Genomic DNA, 20,318 nt, shown 5'->3' with positions numbered 1-20,318 from the left:
TTTTCTCACAAACTGGTCTTTTCAAAACGTCTGTAAGTCATAGTTCTTGTCTCAGAAAATGTCCCACCCAGTTCTTCTTCCGTTCTCTTATAACCTGCAGAAGTCTGATGAAGAGGATGAAATTTGCCTTTGTATTTAGAGCCAATACCGCCAATCAAAAAGAAATCAAGGATGGGTATAGTGCCTTAGATGTAGAAGGTGGGCTCAGGATGACTGAGCCACAGTAAACACATTACTTTTTGTGTGCGTAGACTCTATTTGGGACAATATGTTGAATACGCCTTTAATTTACACTCAAGCTTATATGTAGACGAAATTATGCTAGCACGTGGACGTTCCCAAAAAAATTTGTTTACTGCAAGTCTTTCTCTTTTACAGTTTTAACTGGCGTAAGCAAGCGTGTAGTTTTCTTTACTGCCAACAAAACATACTGTGAAAATTTTGGCTGCATGGTTACTGTTCTACGATATGATTAACCGTGCCCCCACAGGTGCGTAAACCTGCGCCACATCCAGGGCACTTTTAATCACTCACTTAAAGCCTATATAAAATTAATTTGCATTCTTAAACATAACATTGGGTTGATGATGATGATGAGGTCTCATACTGCGAGGAGTGTAGGGGACGACGCGGGAGACCCGCACCGCCTACTAGGCAAGGTCCTAGCGGAGATGGTTTGCCATTGCCTTTCTCCGATCGTGATAGGGATAAATGATGATGATGACGACGACACAACAACACCCAGAGCATCTCTAGGCATGTAAAATCTCTGACCCCTCCGGGAATCGAACACTGGACTCCGCGCGCGTGAAGCGAGAACGCTATAGAAGTGTATATAATAAGTAATGCTTTAATATTCACTTTATAAGATTAACAATTTTAAACAGTATGTTACCGAACCAAAACATTTTAGAGCTTCCGAAATGAAATACGGGTTTATGTTTCCTTTTTCGTTTTTTTTATTTTTCTTTTTTTCTGAGCAACGGATGTAGGGCTGAATCCGCCGTGGCTTACCATCGATGACTCTTCAACGGTGATACTTCGTAAGTCGTGCCGAGTACTCTGTTGTTGTTTACATCCAGAAACAATTCATTTCAGCCGATCCCACACTTGTTCGATTAGGTTCATGTGCGCAGAACAGGCAAGCTACTCCATTCTTGTGCTCCCAGCGGCGTTAAGGAACGTGTCCACGAGAACGGCACGGTGAGTAAACGAGTTACCATCTATAGAAATGAAACTCTCACCTACATTTTGGCAATATAGTCGCACTGCTGGCTGCAGAATCTCGTTCCTGCACCATACAGCGGTTGGATTGCCGTCAACAACCATGGACCCATGTAATACCACCCCAGAACATCACACCACTAACACCACCACCAACATGTTGCTCATGTGAGACACAGTACTGGAGGCGTTCGATGTTATCGTTTTATCTGCTATTACCAGGATACAAAAAGAACCGAGTTTCGTCCGTTACAACACCCGACGCCAATTTCGGGGCGTCCCATTCTGTTTATTTCTTGCCCATGAATAATGGAGTGCATGGTGTTGTGGTGTACGACATGGCGCTCGCCTTGGTCGCCGGGAATGGAGGGTAGCAATATAGTCACCTCCTAATGGTTTCACGCGAGGCATGAAATGCAGTAGCCTCTTGGGGCGCCGGATTCAATTCCGAGGCACTCAGCCCAGGATTTCTTTGACTCAGAAGTCGTAGATATAGATCCTATTATGCACCTTTCGAACGTGGACGGTCTGTGCGGTGTTAAGCCCTCAACACTACCTGTCAACTGAAACCAACTCCTTGCCCGCACTACATCACTTTGCGTCGTGCGCACGTCGAGCAACTTCCCTGGTTCACGAGCTTCTGCGACGACCGTGAGATGCGTACCCGATCATCCGTGGCGACTGTCCTTCGAGGCATAACAGATGTTCACTCCATTGTACCACTGACGTCTCTATTGCGTACTTACAGGTGCTTTACTTTCAACTGAGATGCGACAGTGCATTCGAGTGCAGTGTTCTACCAACAGGTAGCGCTCTATGATTGTGTGTAGTTTTATAAACAATTTCAGGGATGACTTTCCGATCGGTACAAAAGCAGTCACTATAGCAACACACCTGCACGAAATATAGGGATAATGTAAAAACTTTTGGCGATATGTGTACATAAGTTGACCCAATGTTAAGCGGTAGATGGCGACCGGGTACCCTTCCTGATGGCACCCATCCCTCTTGTACGGAATCTGTGTATCCCATCAGCCTCCGTCTAGCGTAAATGTGTGTGTAAGTGTTAGAACCTTTTCTAAGTATTTGCGTATTGTGTGTTTGAGGAGTGACGTGCGTACTATTAAGGTATTTATCTAGTTGTGTGTGGGAAACCGCCTAAACGCATCCACGGTGGTTGATTCATCATCCAATGTCGTTAGTTAATCCGCACCCCCTTACCATGGAAGAAGCGTTTTGGCCTATCCGGGCTGGTCACACAAAAATGGTTTATTATTTTTCGTCATTCTTCTTCGCAAGCTTCTCCAAAACGTGGGTCACCCACGACAGTCCACTATCTTTTATTTAGGAAATTTATCTCCCACAAAGCACATGAAGTGGGTCCCTTGATTAGAAGTTGATCACTTGAATGGTCTTATCTGCACATCTACACTGTGGGTTACGTATTGTCACAGCGATGGTTCGAGTCATATCTAAAACACTGGATACAACATACAAATTTGCGTTTGAACAAGGAGGTGATCTGATGGTCTTCAACTTCCGTCCTTTTTTGACGGAAGTTGTTTTCAAAGGCTTTCGCATCTTCCCATTAAAAAAAAAAAAAAAAAAACTGCTCGTGCACAATCCTAGATGCAATGGTTAAGACGATTAGACATAAAATAAAATTACGTGCTCTTCTGCATACTATCATTTTGCAGGAAATGTAATCTCTAAGAAAGACGCACCATGAAGGAATTATCCGAATGGGACGGAAATCGGTAGGTGTGATGTACACAGAAACAAATGATTACTACTTCAGAAATATTGGATGTTTTGTTCAACAGAGAGTGTTTCACATATCAACCAAGTCAATAACTTATTGGTTCACCTCTGGCCCTTATCCATACTTGGCGTTGACTGGTAGAGTTTTTGGGTGTCCTCCAGAGGGATATCGTGCCAAATTCTGTCCTGGCCGTATGGCGGACGACAGTCACGTTGGCACGTTGGTATCCCACAGCTATTCGCGACGTCTCCAAACACGTCTTTGCTGGTCATTGAGGATCAGTTCTATATGGGACTGAAGACAGTTCTACCCCTTTCAATGAGTTTCCAGGCCGAAGTAGTGTCCGGGGATTCCCCGGAGAGTGGTAGAATACCAGCATGACTGTCACTCGTCATACGTCCCGACGACCAGGAGTAATGGCCTCGGGGCCGTTTCTTTTCACAACAGGACCGCTTTGGTTCTTATCCGCGGTGTCCTTACACTACAGCGGTACGTTGACGACATTCTGCGCCTCGTTTTGTTGCCCTTCGTGGCAAGCCGTACCGGGCTTACATTTCAGCAATAAAATGTCCGACCACACACGGCAAGAGTTTCTACTGTTTGTCTTCGTTCTTGCCAAACCCTACCATGACTAACAGGGCCGTGGGTCACAGCATCTCTCGCCGGCTGAGAACATTTGGAGCATTTTGAGCGGAGCCCTTCATCGAGCTCCCGATTTTGACGATCTAACATCCAGTAAACATGTCTTATTTTGTTACTGTAAACCGTATTCACTGTCGCGGGTAAGGTAAGTGCAGCGCATCATTATTTCTAATGTAACCATCTCCTGTTTTGATAAGTTTGTGCAATTCTTCTACATTGTAGTTTTATCTTTGCACTTATCAGCACACTGTAAGTCTACTCTTCAAAATTTCAGGCGTACAGCACACTGGCATGAAGGTTGTTTCCATTTGCCAAACCCTAAAGGAATATCACGTCTGCCGTTCCCCGTGAGTGATAACAGTCCTCCACTATGCCGTTAAGCGAAAATGTAAAACAACAAATTTCAAGCATTTCACAAACTTGTCAGAACACAAACTGGTTCCACTGTAATGCATTATGTATCCATGGACAATGGCACAGGAACGTGTCTTCACTCGTTTAACGCGTTATTAGGTCGTTCGTAATAACAAAGAGATTGCAGTAGTGTAGATGTTTTTCACAGTATGTAAATGAACGAAGAGCTCTTAGCTCGTTAGGCATGCGTTTTAGTGCCCGTGTGTGCTGGACATTTTTGTCTCGTTCTCATACGTACTACCATCTCTCACCACTTGTAATTCTTCTTCAACAGCCATTATTCTATTTTAAACGAATTTAGATACGAGGCCATACAATAAGTGGACTAAAAACGAGAACGTAAAGCTTTTTGACAGTGCACAAAGATTGTTATATTCGGATGATAATGTATACAGGGTGTTGATAAAAGGTACGGCCAAACTTTCAGGAAACATTCCTCACACACAAATAAGAAAAGATGTTATGTGTACATGCATCCGGAAACGCTTAGTTTCCATGTTAGAGCTCATTTTAGTTTCGTCAGTCTGTACTGTACTTCCTCTATTCACCGCCAGTTGGCTCAGTTGAAGGAAGGTAATGTTGACTTCGGTGCTTGTGTTGACATGCGACTCATTGCTCGACAGTACTAGCATCAGGCACATCAGTACGTAGCATCAACAGGTTAGTGTTCATCACGAACGTGGTTTTTCAGTCAGTGCAATGTTTATAAATGCGGAGTCGGCAGATGCCCATTTGATGTATGGATTAGCACGGGACAATAGCTGTGGCGCGGTATGTTTGTATCGTGACAGATTTCCAGAACGAAGTTGTCCCAACAGGAAGACGTTCGAAGCAATTGGTTGGCGTCTTAGGGAGTACGGAACATTCCAGCCTATGACTCGCGACTGGGGAAGACCTAGAACGACGAGGACACATGCTATGGACGAGACAATGCTTCGTGCAGTTGACGGCAACCCTAATGTCAGCGTCACAGAAGATGCTGCTGTACAAGGTAACGTTGACCACGTCACTGTATGGAGAGTGCTACGGGAGAACCAGTTGTTTCCGTATCATGTACGGCGTGTGCAGGCACTATCAGCAGCTGATTGGCCTCCACGGGTACACTTTGCGAATGGTTCATCCAACAATGTGTCAATCCTCTTTTCAGTGCAAATATTCTCTTTACGGATGAGGCTTCATTCCAACGTGATCAAATTGTAAATTTTCATAATCAACATGTGTGGGCTGACGAGAATCCGCACGCAATTGTGTAATCATGTCATCAACACAGACTTCTACCTGTGCTGCTAGAACATGTGTCTTTACAAGAACGACACAACATGTGGTTCATGCACGATGGAGCTCCTGCATATTTCAGTCGAAGTGTTCGTACACTTCTCAACAAAAGATTCGGTGACTGATGGATTGGTAGAGGCGGACCAATTCCATGGCCTCCCCGCTCTCCTGACCTCACCCCCCCCCCCCCCCTTGACTTTCATTTATGGTGGGCAATTGAAAGCTCTTGTCTACGCAACCCCGGTACCAAATGTAGAGACTCTTCGTGCTCGTATTGTGGACGGCTGTGATACCATACGCCATTCCCCAGGGCTCCATCAGCGCATCAGGGATTCCATGCGACGAAGGGTGGATGCATGTATTCTCGCTAACGGAGGACAGTTTGAACATTTCCTGTGACAATGTGTTTGAAGTCACGCTGGTACATTCTGTTGCTGTGGGTTTCCATTCCATGATTAATGTGATTTGAAGAGCAGTAATAAAATGAGCTCTAACATGGAAAGTAAGCGTTTACGGACATATATCCATATAATATATTTTCTTTCTTTGTGTGTGAGGAGTGTTTCCTGAAAATTTGGCCGTACCTTTTTGTAACACACTGTATATCCACTTGTTTGTACATCTTGAGTTGTATTTTTCCATATTGCAGGCTAATTTCCAGTCGCGTCAAGCTTGTAAATGTTGATGCAGAAACAACAAGTCTTCAGGTCCTACAAACCGACCGCAGAGCGGCGTTTACAGCTGACAGTGAAAGAAGCAACCATTAGCTAAAGTAAAACCGGAAGCACTCTCGAGCGAAGGGGGCGGCTCCGAATGCCGTGAGTGGGGAGGGGTGTGGGTGGGCGTGATGTTAGGGGGGAAGGGGGTTGAGAAAGGAGTAGAGCCCCTTTGATTAATCGCCGCCAACTGCGCGCGACCCGCCGGCCCGCCACAATGACGTCTGTCACGCGGTAGCACCGCGCAGCGACCCGCTAATCCCGCTGCCAACAATACGCCGCCAGCCTACCTGCTGCTGCGCGCGCCTGACAAATGACGATGCGCTCTCTGGTCCGCGGGATCGGCCCGGAATAATAACGGCGCGCCAGAATGGCTGTGTGGAGGAAGCTGGCAGCTCTCCCAGCGCCACGTACCACCGCGTCGCCCCGACCCCCAGCTCCGAGCTGGTGGTCCCGCAAATACCATCAAAGGTAGTCGACTGTGTCCGCGCGCTAATTTAGCGCTAGCGGCAAACGCGCCTTTGAAGGCTGCGCCAACACCAACAATGGTATTATCTCGCGCCGTTACGGGACTGCGGTTCTGGAGAGGGCGGTTATAAGACGGCGGGACGCGGCACCCGTAGCCAGCAGATACACTGTCACGCAATGTTGTTATCTCAAATTCGTGCGGGCCTCAGAACATGGGACGACAAGGGCATATCCAGCTAGGAGCAGGGGACGGCATCTGCCTTTTCCCTCCCCCACTTCCAGTAAAATAATTTCCACCATATTTTCTTAATATGTCAACATGTCACTATAGTTTAATGAAAAGTAGTCCAGAACCCAACAACTTTTTTTTTTAATTTTTAACGAACTAAGAAATCCGACGTTGCCCGGGTATACCAATCATCTATTGTCCGACGCCTCCTCCCTTCTCTCTTTGCCCACCTCTTCTTTCCCCTCTTTCTGTTCATTTCCTCTTGCCCCCTCTCTGTATCCATCCACTCCTCTCAATCTCTATAACCATCCCCCCCGCCACTCCTCCCTCCTCTCTCCGTCCCTCCCCACTGCCCCTATCCATCACTTCCAACGTTTCCTCTCTCTGTCCACCTTACCACCCCCTCTCTCTGTCCACCTTCTCCAATTTCTCCTCTCTGTCCATCTCCTCCTACCACTCTGTCTCCTACTCCACTTCCCTCCTTCTCAGTCTGCTCCTTCCTCCCTATCTATTTGCTTCTTCCCCCTCTGCCCATCACCTCACTCTCTCTCTAATTTCATTCCTTCTTCTCCTCTATTTGTCACTCTCCTCCTCCCCCTGTCTGTCCTCCTCTCTCTGTCTGTCTTCCACTCTGACCTGCTCATCTCCGTGAGTTTCATTTCTGTGTCCATCTGTTTGTCTCCTCTCACTCTACCCATTTTCTCCTCCTCCTCCTCCTCCTCCCTTCCTCTGTCCAATTGGTTCAAATGGCTCTGAGGACTATGGGACTTACCAACTGATGTCATCAGTCCCCTAGAACTGAGAACTACTTAAACCTAACCAGCCTAAGGACATCACACACATTCATGCCCGAGGCAAGATTCGAACCTGTGACCGTAGCAGTCACGCGGTTCCGGACTGAAGCGCGTAGAACCGCACGGCCACCGCGGTTGCCCTGTCCAATTCCTCCCACACCTCTGTCTGCACTTCTCCTCCCACCCCCTTCCCCCATATTTCTGCCACTCTCTACCTCCCGCACTTCAGTCTGGAACCGCGTGACCGCTACGGTCCCAGGTTCGAATCCTGCCTTGGGCATGGATGTGTGTGATGTCCTTAGGTTAGTTACGTTTAAGTAGTTCTCAGTTCTAGGGGACTGATGACCACAGATGTTAAGTCCCAAAGTGCTCAGAGCCATTTTTTCTGCCTCCTGCTGTCTTTGTCTATCTCCTCCTCCTTCTCTTCTCCTCATCTCTCCTGTCTCTCACTGCTTTTTCCCCCCTGCGCACTCCCAAATGTCTCTGGCCACCTCTTCCTGCTCCTATTGGAGCCTATCTCCTCCTTCCCTCTCACTGTTGCCCACCTCCTCATCCTCCCTTTTCTCTCCACTATATCACACTCTCTCCAATAGCAAGCAGGTAGTTCTTAGAACTCTACTGTTTCTTTCTAGATCTCGAAATATTACAGCAATTAAATATGTAGTAGGAGAAATATTTAAAAAGGCTGCACAAACAGAAACCCATTTTCAACAACAAGAACTGTAGGAAATGGAGAGAACTGCTTGTGGTGTTCTCTAGTGTGCGTTCCTTCATGTGATTCGAAAAATAGTCACTATACTGAAGTACCGGCCAAGAAATATGTTCCTAGCTACACTACCCTCAGATTAAGACTTATGTTTGATACTACTAGACTTCTCTTGGCCAGGAATGCCCTTTATGCCAGTGCTAGTCTGCTTTTAATGTCCTCCTTGCTCCGCCTGTCATTGGTTACTTTGCTGCCGAAGTAGCAAAATTCCTTAATTCATATACTTCATGACCGTCACTCCTGCTGGGAAGTTTCTCGCTGTTGTCATTTATGCTGCTTCTCATTACTTTCATGTTTCTCTGATTTGATCTCAGTCCATATTCTGTACTCATTAGACTGTTTATTCTGTTTAGGAGATCATGTAATTCTTCTTCTCTCTCACTCAGGATAGTAATGTTATTAGCGAATCGTGTCACTGAAATCCTTTCACCTTGAATTTTAATTGCATTCCTGAATCTTTCCTTTGTTTCCATCATTGCTTCTTCGATGTGCAGATTGAATTGTAAGGGTGAAAGGCCACATCCCTGTCTTACAATCTTTTTAATCCGTTCTTTGCTCTTGGTCTTCCATTTTATTATCTCTTGGTTCTTGTATATATTGTATATTACCCGTCTCTCCCTCCTGCTTACCCCTTTTTTTCAGAATTTCTAACATGCTGCACCATTTGGCACTGTCGAACGCTTTTTACAGGTCGACAAATCCTATGAACGTGTCTTCATTTTTCGTTACTCTTGCTTCCACTATCAACAGCTAGGTCACAATTGCCTCTCTTGTGCCTTTACATTTCCTAAAGCAAAACTGTTCCTCAATTTTCTTTTCCATTCTTCTGTATATTACCCTTCTGTATATTCGTAACTAATAAGTGTATCAAATTTCACTGAAATCGTTCAGGGGTTTAAGACGACCTTTCTGTCTGTATCTGTGCTTGCACACGCACATTCAAATATATGTAACACATATTTAACATAATTCATACGGTTTGTATCCATATTTTACCTATATGTCTAATGAATTTCGCCCGCAGTTTCATTTTCACTCAGCATAATGTTTATGTCGTCGCATCTCCTGACCTATGCACTGTACAACTATACAGTTCTGCAATACTTTCAGTGGTACATGTGCCTACTGACTGGAAATGTGTCGTGAATAGAATTAGTAAAAAAGCAGCAATAAATTAAAACGTCATGCGTGATGTGGCACTTTTCATGCATCTCAATGTTTGGTGTCATATCTCCTGAATTATGTGTCAGTATCGCACGTGCACGGTAAAAGGAAATATTCTGTTTCAGGGTACAAGATGGTGTGCGACCAGCGAAGTATGGCATTGTTGCCCATACATTACACACAAAGGTGACAAATGTCGTGGGGTACCACCTAATATCGTGATGAACCTCCTTTTGCTCGGCATGGTACATCAACGCGACGTGGAAAGGATTCAAAAAGTCTTTGGAAGTCCCCTGGAGGAACATTGAGCCATGCTGTCTCTGTAGCAGTCCATTACTGCGAAATTGTTGTCGGTGCAGGAATCTTAGCAGGAACTGACCACTTGGTTACGTCCCATAAATGTTGTATGCTATTCATGTCGGGCAACTTGTGTGGTCAAATTACTCGCTTGAATTGTCCAGGAAGTTCTTCAAATTAGTCGCGAACAAGCGTGGCCCGGTAATATGACATCGTTGTTTGGAAACGTGAAGTCCATCAATGGCTGCGAACTGTCTAAATGCAGTCGAACACAACCATTTCCAGCCAATGATTTGTTCAAAGGCGCCAGATGACCCAGTTCATTTCTTGCAAACACAGTCCACACCATTATGCAGCCACCACCAGTATGCACAGTGCCTTTTCGACAACTTGGGTCCATGGCTTCGTGGGATCTACGCCTCACTCGAACCCTACCATCAGCTCAACTGAAATATCGACTCATCTGACCAGTCCAGTTTTCCAGTCGTCTAGGCACCAAGCAATATGGTCACGAGCCCAGGAAAGGCACAGTAGGGAATGTCGTGCTGTTAACAAAGGCACTCGCGTTGGTCGTCTGCTGTTTTAGCCCATTAACGTTAAATTTTGCCGCACTGTCCCAACGGATACGTTCGTCGTACGTTCCAAAGTGCGGTATGTTGCGGGACTGGGACGTGAGTGAGACCACGATGCAGTCCGCGCTGCTGATTTACGATGGTGGCTGGTACACCGGGCGATCTAGATGTGGTTTTTAGTCGGTTTCCCAAGTTGTACAGTAAGGAATCCATATAGAAAAGTGCTATCACACCCGCTTGTTCAAGGAAGCTATAGAAATACACAAACATGACAACAGGCTCGAGGTGAACTGATCCCTGATTCCCTGGCTAGCGAACTACCGTTACACGTCGTAAGACGAGGCCGCACCGGAAAAGACTCCGGAAAAACCGTCGGACATTGGCCCGCCGAGTACGCTAAATCCGCGACCTCGACCTAAACTCTAGTCCACCACCAGCAGTGGAGGGTGAACCTTTGACAATGCCAAGCACTCCTGGTGTCGAAACGTCATAAAAATCAAGCAAATGTCGGTCGAAGAATCCGAGAGAAAAGCCAACAAGCAATTTTTTTAACAAGTGGCCACTAAAGCCTTAGCTATGTTTCATATATTGAGACTCCAACAGCTCTTTATCTGTAATACAATTTGCAGTTTCGTAAGATAATTTGACTTCAGTTGCTTGCGGAAACGTAGATACAAACTTCCTTCTCTATGCTAGAACAACCGAAGTGGGCCCACAGGGATATGGGCAAATACAGCAAGTACCCACCTCTCTCCTTGTTTATCTTTGGAAATTTTCCGTGTCCGGGTTCCCTGGTTCGATTCTCGGCGGGTTCAGGAATATTCTCTGCCTCGTGATGACTGGGTGTTGTGTGCTGTCCATAGATTAATTAGGTTTAAGTAGTTCTAAGTTCTAGGCGACTGATGACCATAGATGTTAAGTCCCATAGTGCTCAGAGCCATTTGAACCATTTTAAATTTTCCGTCCATCATTTTGTCAGAACAGCACACGGTACGGAGTCTATTTCAAATGACATATAACAATAGAAAGATTCATCATTGCCATATGACTCATTCTCAGAAGTAAATTTTAATATCTTGAAGATTTTAGCTTCTTCTTTTGTTGGAACGTTTCTATTTATTACCTTTTAGACTTCCGCACCTTAGAACCACTGTTGCTTTTATGATGTTGCTTAACTCTTAGTTCGATATCCAATTCACTTCTGTTTGGGGACTACGTAAATATAGGAAGACGTGCTGCAAAGTAATGCATCCGAACTTTTTATGTGAACGCTATTGAAGCTTTTAAAACGAAACACATTCACATTCTATATCTTTATTCTTCATGTCTATATATAATTGTATTATGTAAGATGGCGATACGAGAGAAACAGCGTGCTTTAATTGGAGGCTGTGTGGTCTAGGCGTCTTGTCTCGGTCCGCGCGGATCCCCCGTCGGACGTTCCACTTCCCCCATGGGCATGGGTGTGTGTATTGTCCTTAGCGTAAGTTAAAGTAGTACGTAAGCCTAGGGACGATGACCTCAGCAGTCTGGTCCCGTAGTCCTTACGACAAATCTCCAAAATTTAATTGAACACTTGAACCACACATAGAAGACCCTCTCCTTGAGTAATACGATGCCAGGCCACACACGAGCGCTTCTACATCGGTAACAATCCGACGCCTCAGGTTCACTGTCATCGATCATCCTCCAGTACAGTCCCTATTTGGCCGAATCCCACAGACGTCTGTCTCTAAAACTTAAAAAACACCCTCGAGGACTTCAAGTTGATAGTTATGAAGCGGTGCACGCAGAGTTGAGGATGAGGCTCCGCAAGAGATGTCAAACATTCTAGAGTGACGGTTCTAGGAGCTTCAGTCCGGAATCGCACCGCTGCTGCGGTCGCAGGTTCGAATCCTGCCCCGAGAATGGATGTGTGTGATGTCCTTAGGTTAGTGAGGTTTAAGTAGTTCTACGTCTAGAGGACTGATGACCTCAGAGGTTAAGTCCCATATTGCTTAGAGCCATTTGAACCATCTAGAGTGACGGTATCAATGAACTGGTCTTCAAAATAGTTCAAATGGCTCTGAGCACTATAGGACTTAACTTCTGATATCATCAGTCCCCTAGAACTTAGAACTACTTAAACCTAACTAAGGACACCACACCCGAGGAAGGATTCGAACCTGCGACCGTAGCGGTCGCGCGGTTCCAGAATGTAGCGCCTAGAACAGCTCGGCCATTCCAGCCGTCAAACTGGTGTTTCCTTGGGAGAAATCTGTTGTTTGTCAGGGTGACTAAGTTCAGAAATAAGTGTTCAGGCATTAAGAATGAAGATGTAGAATATTAATAATGACAGTTTTATTTTAAAAAATTTAAGAGTTTTCACATAAAATCTCGGAAGCATTATATTTCAGCACACACTCACAGATGATGTCCCAGCTTTCCTACCTCTTTTACAAACATTCATTTTCGGTGAAGGTGACACCTCCAAAGGTAGAACAAACGTTTCGATTAAGAGGAGCAGTTGCAAAAGAACACGAGAAGACGAATGAACAGTGCATCACACCCTTAGATGTTCCATATGACCCGACACGTTAGCTAGGAAAAATAACCTTTCTATATCCAAATAAAAACTGAGCATTATAAACTAATACTCTTGGAACTGCTCTTTGAATGTACATTACACTTAATCGACATGTCTAAAACACACAACTAATAGTTGAAACAAATTTTCAAAAACTTGTACAAACGTGAATCAGAAACTTTCTTGAACAGCGAAGGAAGCAATGCTGACTAATGGTCAGCACTCAGTACGAAGCGTGTGGGGTGTGTGGGGTGGGGAGAGGTTGTGGGGAGGGAGGAGAAGCCTCAAAATTAAGTGGCAGCAACTAAAAGAGAAGAAATGTCGGAATCCCACATTTCCCGAATGTTCCCTAATACCGGAAGCTCCTCTACTTTGCCGATACATGACAGAGAAAGAAAAACTCCTAAAATAAGTCAAAAACAGCGCTCTGAGGGAAAAGCTAAGAGCACTTTCGTTCTAAGGATTTCATTCTTTTCTTCACCTGTCTCAGAATAAAAGTCGAATTGTAGTAAAGGCTTTGCCATCGGAATCAGCAATTTGTAGTTAATAATGAGTTCCAGCGGACATGGAACGCGCTTCTGGGGTTATTATACTCCAAGGCACGGCCTTAGAGACAGGCAGGCTAACGATCGTAACATCGCTGTCTCTCTCCGCTGGGCGTATCACCAACAGGAGGGAGAAAACATTTGATCTTCTTTCAACAGTGCAGTCTGTTCGGAATATCACTCCTGAGATGACTGTTCGGCATTTAGTTATAAATTTTCTTTAAACGAATTCCCTTCACCTCGGTGAGTGATCTATGTAACTGATTTAGTACAGTACCAATGCAAAAACTGTACCTCTATACTTCGCTTTGATTACAACGATTATCATATAAAAAGTCTGGAATTTATATCGTATCTTCTGATCAGGTTCTCATGGAAAGCAACAACAGAACAAGAAGCTTTAAATTAATAACATACAAATATTAACAAAAATATCAGCTTACGGACAACACTACAAAATAGTTTTGTCATGAATTAAACACTATTCCAGAATATTCACTTTCGTGTATACTTTCCTTTCTCGTCTAGCTCAGGTTGAGGTGTTAAACCTCTGAAAAGATTTGTCGCGTTCTAGGCACAGTTATGTGATCATAAAAACATGAAATTCTAATGTTGGACTTTCAGTCAGTAGCACGCTAAGCTAACCTAATTACTATATCAATAATGTTGACATCGCACATTGAAACGTCGAAAGCGAACACTCATTACAGTTCTGCAACGTAAAAGAACACGTGAAATCAATCACAACAATAGCGCAGTCATACTGATTTTAACAGAGAATTTAAACATCCAGCTGTATAAAAAAAGAAATCGATGCACAGACGCCCCTGCATGTTCATATTAGCTTTTAATATGCTTTTACAGTCTATTAAAAGAAATTCTGATTTATGAGTTCAAAAATTTGAACATGGTCTGAACTCAAAACAAATCGTCAGAAACCAATATCGGACAGGACAACTGCCAACAGCGAAATTACAAAGATGGCAAAATATTGAAGGAAGATAAGGGGAATGGGGAGGGTGGAGGAGAAGAGGAGGTAAGTGGAAAGGACGAAAGGTAAGTACTTAATATTTCACCGACGACGAAATCATTGCAAGATACACGGGAAACCAAGGCATGTTAAACATTTTAAATGAATTCGCTTTCGGAGATAGTTTGTTTATCTTTGCATTCATTAATAAAATTTCTTTTTCTTGTCCACTATATAATGGCACTAACTTTTATTTTCATATAAACACAACTATTCTGCCAATTTTAAAATCTAATGCAAATTTGTCGTCTTGTCCAACTACTGAGGCATAATGAGTTAATGACTATTATAGGCAGGGCGTACGGCTTCTTTGGTATGTCTCCTTACAAGTTCCTTTTAGTTTAACCAGAAGTTACGTTTAGTTTGTCTTTTCCCCACTGATTCGGCCAAATAATCGCGTTGGATGCTTTCATATTACGTTGTGCACCACAGTCTTCATTCGCAGTAAGGATGAAAGTCTTACACTGTCTCATGCATGACACGTGAGCACCTTGTATTTTCTTTTGTAAGTATCAGATTATGCTTGGTTTTTCAGATGTGTATTTGGAATTTGTTGGTTTTCACATTCTGTTTCCTTCTCTATTTCGCAATGGTATAATCCCTGGATGATGAATTACGACCAAAACCGGTCGGAATGAATATGAAATTAAAAACAGCACTGCATCATGTATTTTTCATGATACTAATTTCAGTTCTTAAAATTATAGTATCTCATTGTAAAAACATATTATGTAAATCTTGTTTCTTACGTAGCTCTGGAAGATTTGGGGATGTCTTCTGCTGAATGCTTTATTGTGGAGATTAAGAGTTGTTTATTTTCTTATTTTGTCTCCCGTCATCTGAGTTCGTTGCATTTTCTTGTTTGATGTCGATTCAAAGCTATAGGCCTCATCTCCAGCTACCTCAGCTCGGTAAGTACCTGTTCTGTACCTCACCAACTAAATCGGGTTACCAGAATCCGTTATCGCGTGGTGTGATGCTATATGGGGAATTGAATTAATTAAAATAATATCAAGTTTAATACATATGTTCACATCCTTTTTTTAATTATGTTGTGAAGTTATACAAATGAATGTGAAGTAACGCCAGTGCAGTATAGGAAAAAGTGATTTGGAAAAAGGCGAAAATTACCAAGAGTGAATGTGACAAAAAGTTTATTTCGACCTCAGCCTCCGCCAACAGCGAAGGAAAGGGCAGTGGCTGGAAGAATATGTAAACAAGAGAGAAAAACAAGGAAAGTAATTTGTACGCCAATTTTATAAGTAAATACTATTTTTAATCCATAAAGACCAAAATGTGCAGACATATTATACATCAATATCTCCAGAATGAGTACAGAAGATGCTTTATAAAGCGCCTCTGGTGTAAAAATACACCTTAATTCGAGTAAGCTTAAGACGTAAAAACTATTAATAAGTGATGATTTTGTGTGTGTGTGTGTGTGTGTGTGTGTGTGTGTGTGTAAACGACTCCATTCTATAGTGAGCCGCAAAATCTGTAGATGGTGAAAAAATTTCATATTTTTCATGGAAATTAAGTAATTAATCGGATATGTTCTTTGACCTCTGGCTACTGTAGCTTTTACTATTGTCGACAGCGAAAAAGGAACCTCTTGTAACATGTGGTTCTGAGAATAATTTTGTTCTTTTTTATTGCTGCTTGGGTAGATACGTGGCAGATATTAAACGTTCTGTAATCACTCTTCGACTCGTCGTTCAATCGACCGACAGTCTATAAAAGACCGTTAACTGTTTTACATTTCTGGCTCTAAGAGTCATGAGCTGTATTCCCACGCGTCACATCTCAGTTGAGCCAAGATGTAGTAGATGACACATTACGTCATAAAATAGAGGGAGGTACAAACAGTACTACAGGTACACCTATCATGGCAAATGTTGCCAACTGAAATGTCTTGTAATCTGACTCACTGCCACGATATAAATGGAGGAATTATCATTGGACCATCGCGCCAAATGTCATATTATCATTCATTCATTACTATTCAAGTACAATTCACAATATGTTTATAACAATAGGAGACAACCTCTCAGTACTAAGCAAGCGCCAGAGAGTCAAAGTTTCATTTAGTATAAATTTTTGGAGAACAATTATCGAGGTGGATCAGTTCGAGGGTCATCGGGATGGCGAAGCGCTTCGTGCTAACTAAATCGTTTGCAAGTAGAGGGTCCGAATAGTAAGAACGTTTGGATTTCAGTGCGCGCTCAAGAAAGCGTCTTTGTGAGCAAGGCATCTGCATCTACATCAATATTCAGCAAGTCAGCCTTTGTCATGTGGCGGAGGGTACTTGGTCTACTACTGTCATCTCCCCCTTTTCCTTGCTGGTAAAGCTCCATGTGGGCTCGGATTTCTCTTATTTTACCTTCATGACCTTTCCATGAGATATACTCAAGAGGAAAGTACTCCAGGAAAGTACGTTCTCGTAACTTTAACGCTAGACCACTCCATGGTGAAGAACGCCTCCCTTGGGTCGTCTGCTACTGCAGTAGACTGACAATCTCCGTGACGCTATTGTACTTACTAAATGAAACTGTAAGGAAATGTGCTGCTCTGCTTTGGATCGTTTTCATTTCCTCTACCATATCTATCTTGTACGGATCCCAGACCGAGGCGTTACGTTCAAGCAATTGTTGAACGAGTGTTTGATGTACTGCATTTCCTGAGGATTCCCCCAATGAATCTCAGCCTGTAATATGTCTTACCTATGATAGAAGTAGTAAAATACAGCTTAGAAAGTGTAATTTCCATTAGTACAGAGTCTGTATTTGATAGTGTCTTCGATATGAGGTTTCTTGTGACATGCATGCAGTAATGTATTTCATGCCAAAGTCGAGACGATCTGACGAGAAAACTAAATAAGTCTCTTTCTAATGGAATCACATAATTGTGTGAGTAATATGGGAACCAGACGCCGGGACATTTGGAAGTTTGGGTCTGTACGTACAGCCGAAGCGCAAAAGGCGATCGCTCGGGTAAAGAGGGAAATTTGGGTTCGAAACCCGGTTCGGTACAAAATTTTAAATTGTTTCCAGTAAATTGTGTACCGGTGTACGTTTTACCGTACCAGTCTCAGGCTTTGCCTGATGCAGTGTATAGCAGACACCACAATAAACCTCAGGATTTATAATTTCAGCAAGACTGAGGCTTAGCTAGTTTATTACTTGTCATTACAACCTCTCAGCAAAATCGGTGGACTTAATATCTAAGTGCTACCTGTGTGCTGGAATGAGCAAAACGCTTGAAGGCGCCAATTAGTGGACTTTTTAGAATTTCTGCGTGCTGCTCTAGTGCACCAAAATACAGCTGGGCTCCTTACATGTTCTGCTACTGCAGTACAAGTGGAGACCGTTACAAGCCATCTCTTGTAAGGCACGAAAAGGATTAGGAAACTACTTCACTATAATGACTTACTTACGTTATATTCAGTTGCGATGACGGTGTATATTATAATTGACACACGCGTTCAGCGGAGGATCGCCATAGCTGGTTGAAACTCGTTAGGGCATACTGAAATGTCCATGTGAGTTTATTGTAAAAATACATTTAGAAAAAAGCTAAAAATAAAAGAGTACCAGTCACTGCAGTACGTCACACGAATTCTACTGTTGTTCTTCCGTAAACTCTTAACTTGTCGCAAACAACTCTATTCTCTGCGTTAATGGCGTTCGTCTCGCAGGACGGGACACACAGGAATGAAAGAAATAAATGCCATACAAGTTACTTTGTTCTGACAAAAGAAAAAAAAAGGGAAACCAGGAATAGAAATCACAAAAGATAGCAAGAGTCGCATTTGACAAGTAGATTTGCCCGCATGCGGCGTAAACAATACAGGCGCATTTCCCGCCCAGTGCCGGCAGGGTCGGTGTTTTCCGCGCCCCATTCTTCCGGGCACAACTTATTTTCCGGCCGACTGCTTATTTTCGGTAAGCCTTTTCACGCAGAAGCCCTTGTGCGCGACGTACCCTCAGGTTCAATTCACTCTGGAGCACTGCTTCTCTTTCCGCGGGACGAATGGACAAAAAATTACGTTTTTTAAATGCAAAGGCTCAAAAGGCCTCCCGCAGAATTAGGGGTGGGGGGGGGGGGAGGGGGAGGAGCGAATAGGACGGCGCGGGGACGATTCGTGAATGGCGCGCCAGCGTGGGCCATCAGACGCGCTGAAAGGAAGCGCGGCGCGCCTGCCCGCCAGGGGCCAATAGCGCGCCAATTTCGTGGCGCGCAGCGCTGCGTGCAGCGCCGCCGACGCGACGTGCGCGCACACTTGTCTCGTCACGGGGTTCCACACTGTCGGGTAAGCGGCTCCTTCAGGAAGTGTTTCTGACTGTACAGCCTCTTTTCAGCACCGCGTCACTTTTGTTTTTCCCGTGTAGTGCATTATCTCTGTAGGCGATCGTACCGCAGGACTATCTCTGAAGTGAGCATTCAGATGCGCAGCATGGAAGTTTTTGTCACAAGCGTTCATTGACTCCAAAACTAGCGTGACTATGGCGTTCGCCGCAGCACAGCTTTTTCCGTAACCGGACCGCAGATTCTGAATGTCATTACATCGATAATAAAGGCGGATTCCGTTCAACAGTGCCGTGGATTTTTGGCATGCGTTTCACAGGCGTCTTAGTAATTTGCTCTGGATGCTTGGAATGAAATCAAATTAGAGCTTTCAAGAGATAAACGCTAAGGCATTTCGCTAGTTTGCGAAAAATATCACAGTTCGGATGTTATACGCTTTCGTGCTTGTAGGCACCGCTACTTTTATGTTACGTACACCACTTCATTGTATTTATGAAGGTCTGTATAACAAACTACGCCGCGGTGGCATTGCAAAATTGGTTTCTAGTACGCCAAAGAGAAAACTTTGAATTTCGAGCTATGACATGCAACAAATTATCGATGTATTGAAATTCTTGTGCGTTAAATTTCTCCTTTTCTTGCTTTCTGGTACAATATTAGTTATATATTTACTAAGATGGTATCTGTTCTTACGGACATGTCCGAGCTCGTTAGAGTGCAATTATAATGAAATGAATACCCTTAGCTGCTTACAGGCATTGACATACGTCAGCGGGGACAGATGAAAATGTGTGCCCTGACTGGATTTGAACCCGGGATACCTGCTTACATGGCAGACGCTCTATCCATCTGAGCCACCGAGGACACAGAGGATAGAACTACGTATGTAGTTCGGGACAATACGATGAGAATGTGGGTTTCGCAGGAGGCGTGCCAGAGATAAATCCCTGCAGACGCGCTATCCTCTGTGTCCTCGATGGCTCAGATGGATAGAGCGACTGCCATGTAAGCAGGAGATCCCGGGTTCGAGTCCCGGTCGGGGCACACATTTTCATCTGTCCACGTTGACGTATGTCAACGTCTGTAAGCAGCTAAGGTGTTCATTTCATTGTAATTACAATATTAGTTCACGTTTATGGAAACTAAGGTAGTAATGCACAGAATCACTCGACGTGTCATATGAGCTTCATACCTGCCAATAGATTGAAGAAGTGGATAATACGATGGAACTTATGCAAAATGTCGTACATAAATCCTTTGTGCGGTGCAAATTGCTCGAAATGTGTATTCCTTCAGCTTACTGACTGGCTGCATACGTCCACACTGCCGAATTGATCAAGTAGTTCATAAATATACAGCCATTCAATAATGTACATCAGCCAGTCGATTTTATGCTTTCTTTACTTTGTGTCTCAATATGAATCAACATATTGAGCGCCCTTTCCATTTGCATCTGTAGCAGCAACAATTGAAGGCGTCCGCAGAAGAAAGTGCTGACCCAAAGGGAGCGTTTTGAGTTAATTTCATATTTTATTTTCGGGTGCATTCA

General features: G+C 43.9%; 1 non-coding gene across 1 annotated transcript; it reads left to right on the top strand.

Moving 5' to 3' along the window:
- The first annotated feature begins 19,739 nt into the window (after positions 1-19,739).
- Positions 19,740-19,813, top strand: Trnat-ugu (transfer RNA threonine (anticodon UGU)). Its single transcript has one exon. It is a non-coding gene; the product is annotated as a tRNA-Thr (tRNA).
- The last annotated feature ends 505 nt before the right edge of the window (positions 19,814-20,318 follow it).

The sequence above is a fragment of the Schistocerca gregaria genome, chromosome 5, assembly GCF_023897955.1.
Source record: "Schistocerca gregaria isolate iqSchGreg1 chromosome 5, iqSchGreg1.2, whole genome shotgun sequence".
NCBI classification, from domain to species: domain Eukaryota; kingdom Metazoa; phylum Arthropoda; class Insecta; order Orthoptera; family Acrididae; genus Schistocerca; species Schistocerca gregaria.
Note: the sequence above shows the minus strand (reverse complement) of the source record. Positions and strands in the feature narration are given on the sequence as shown.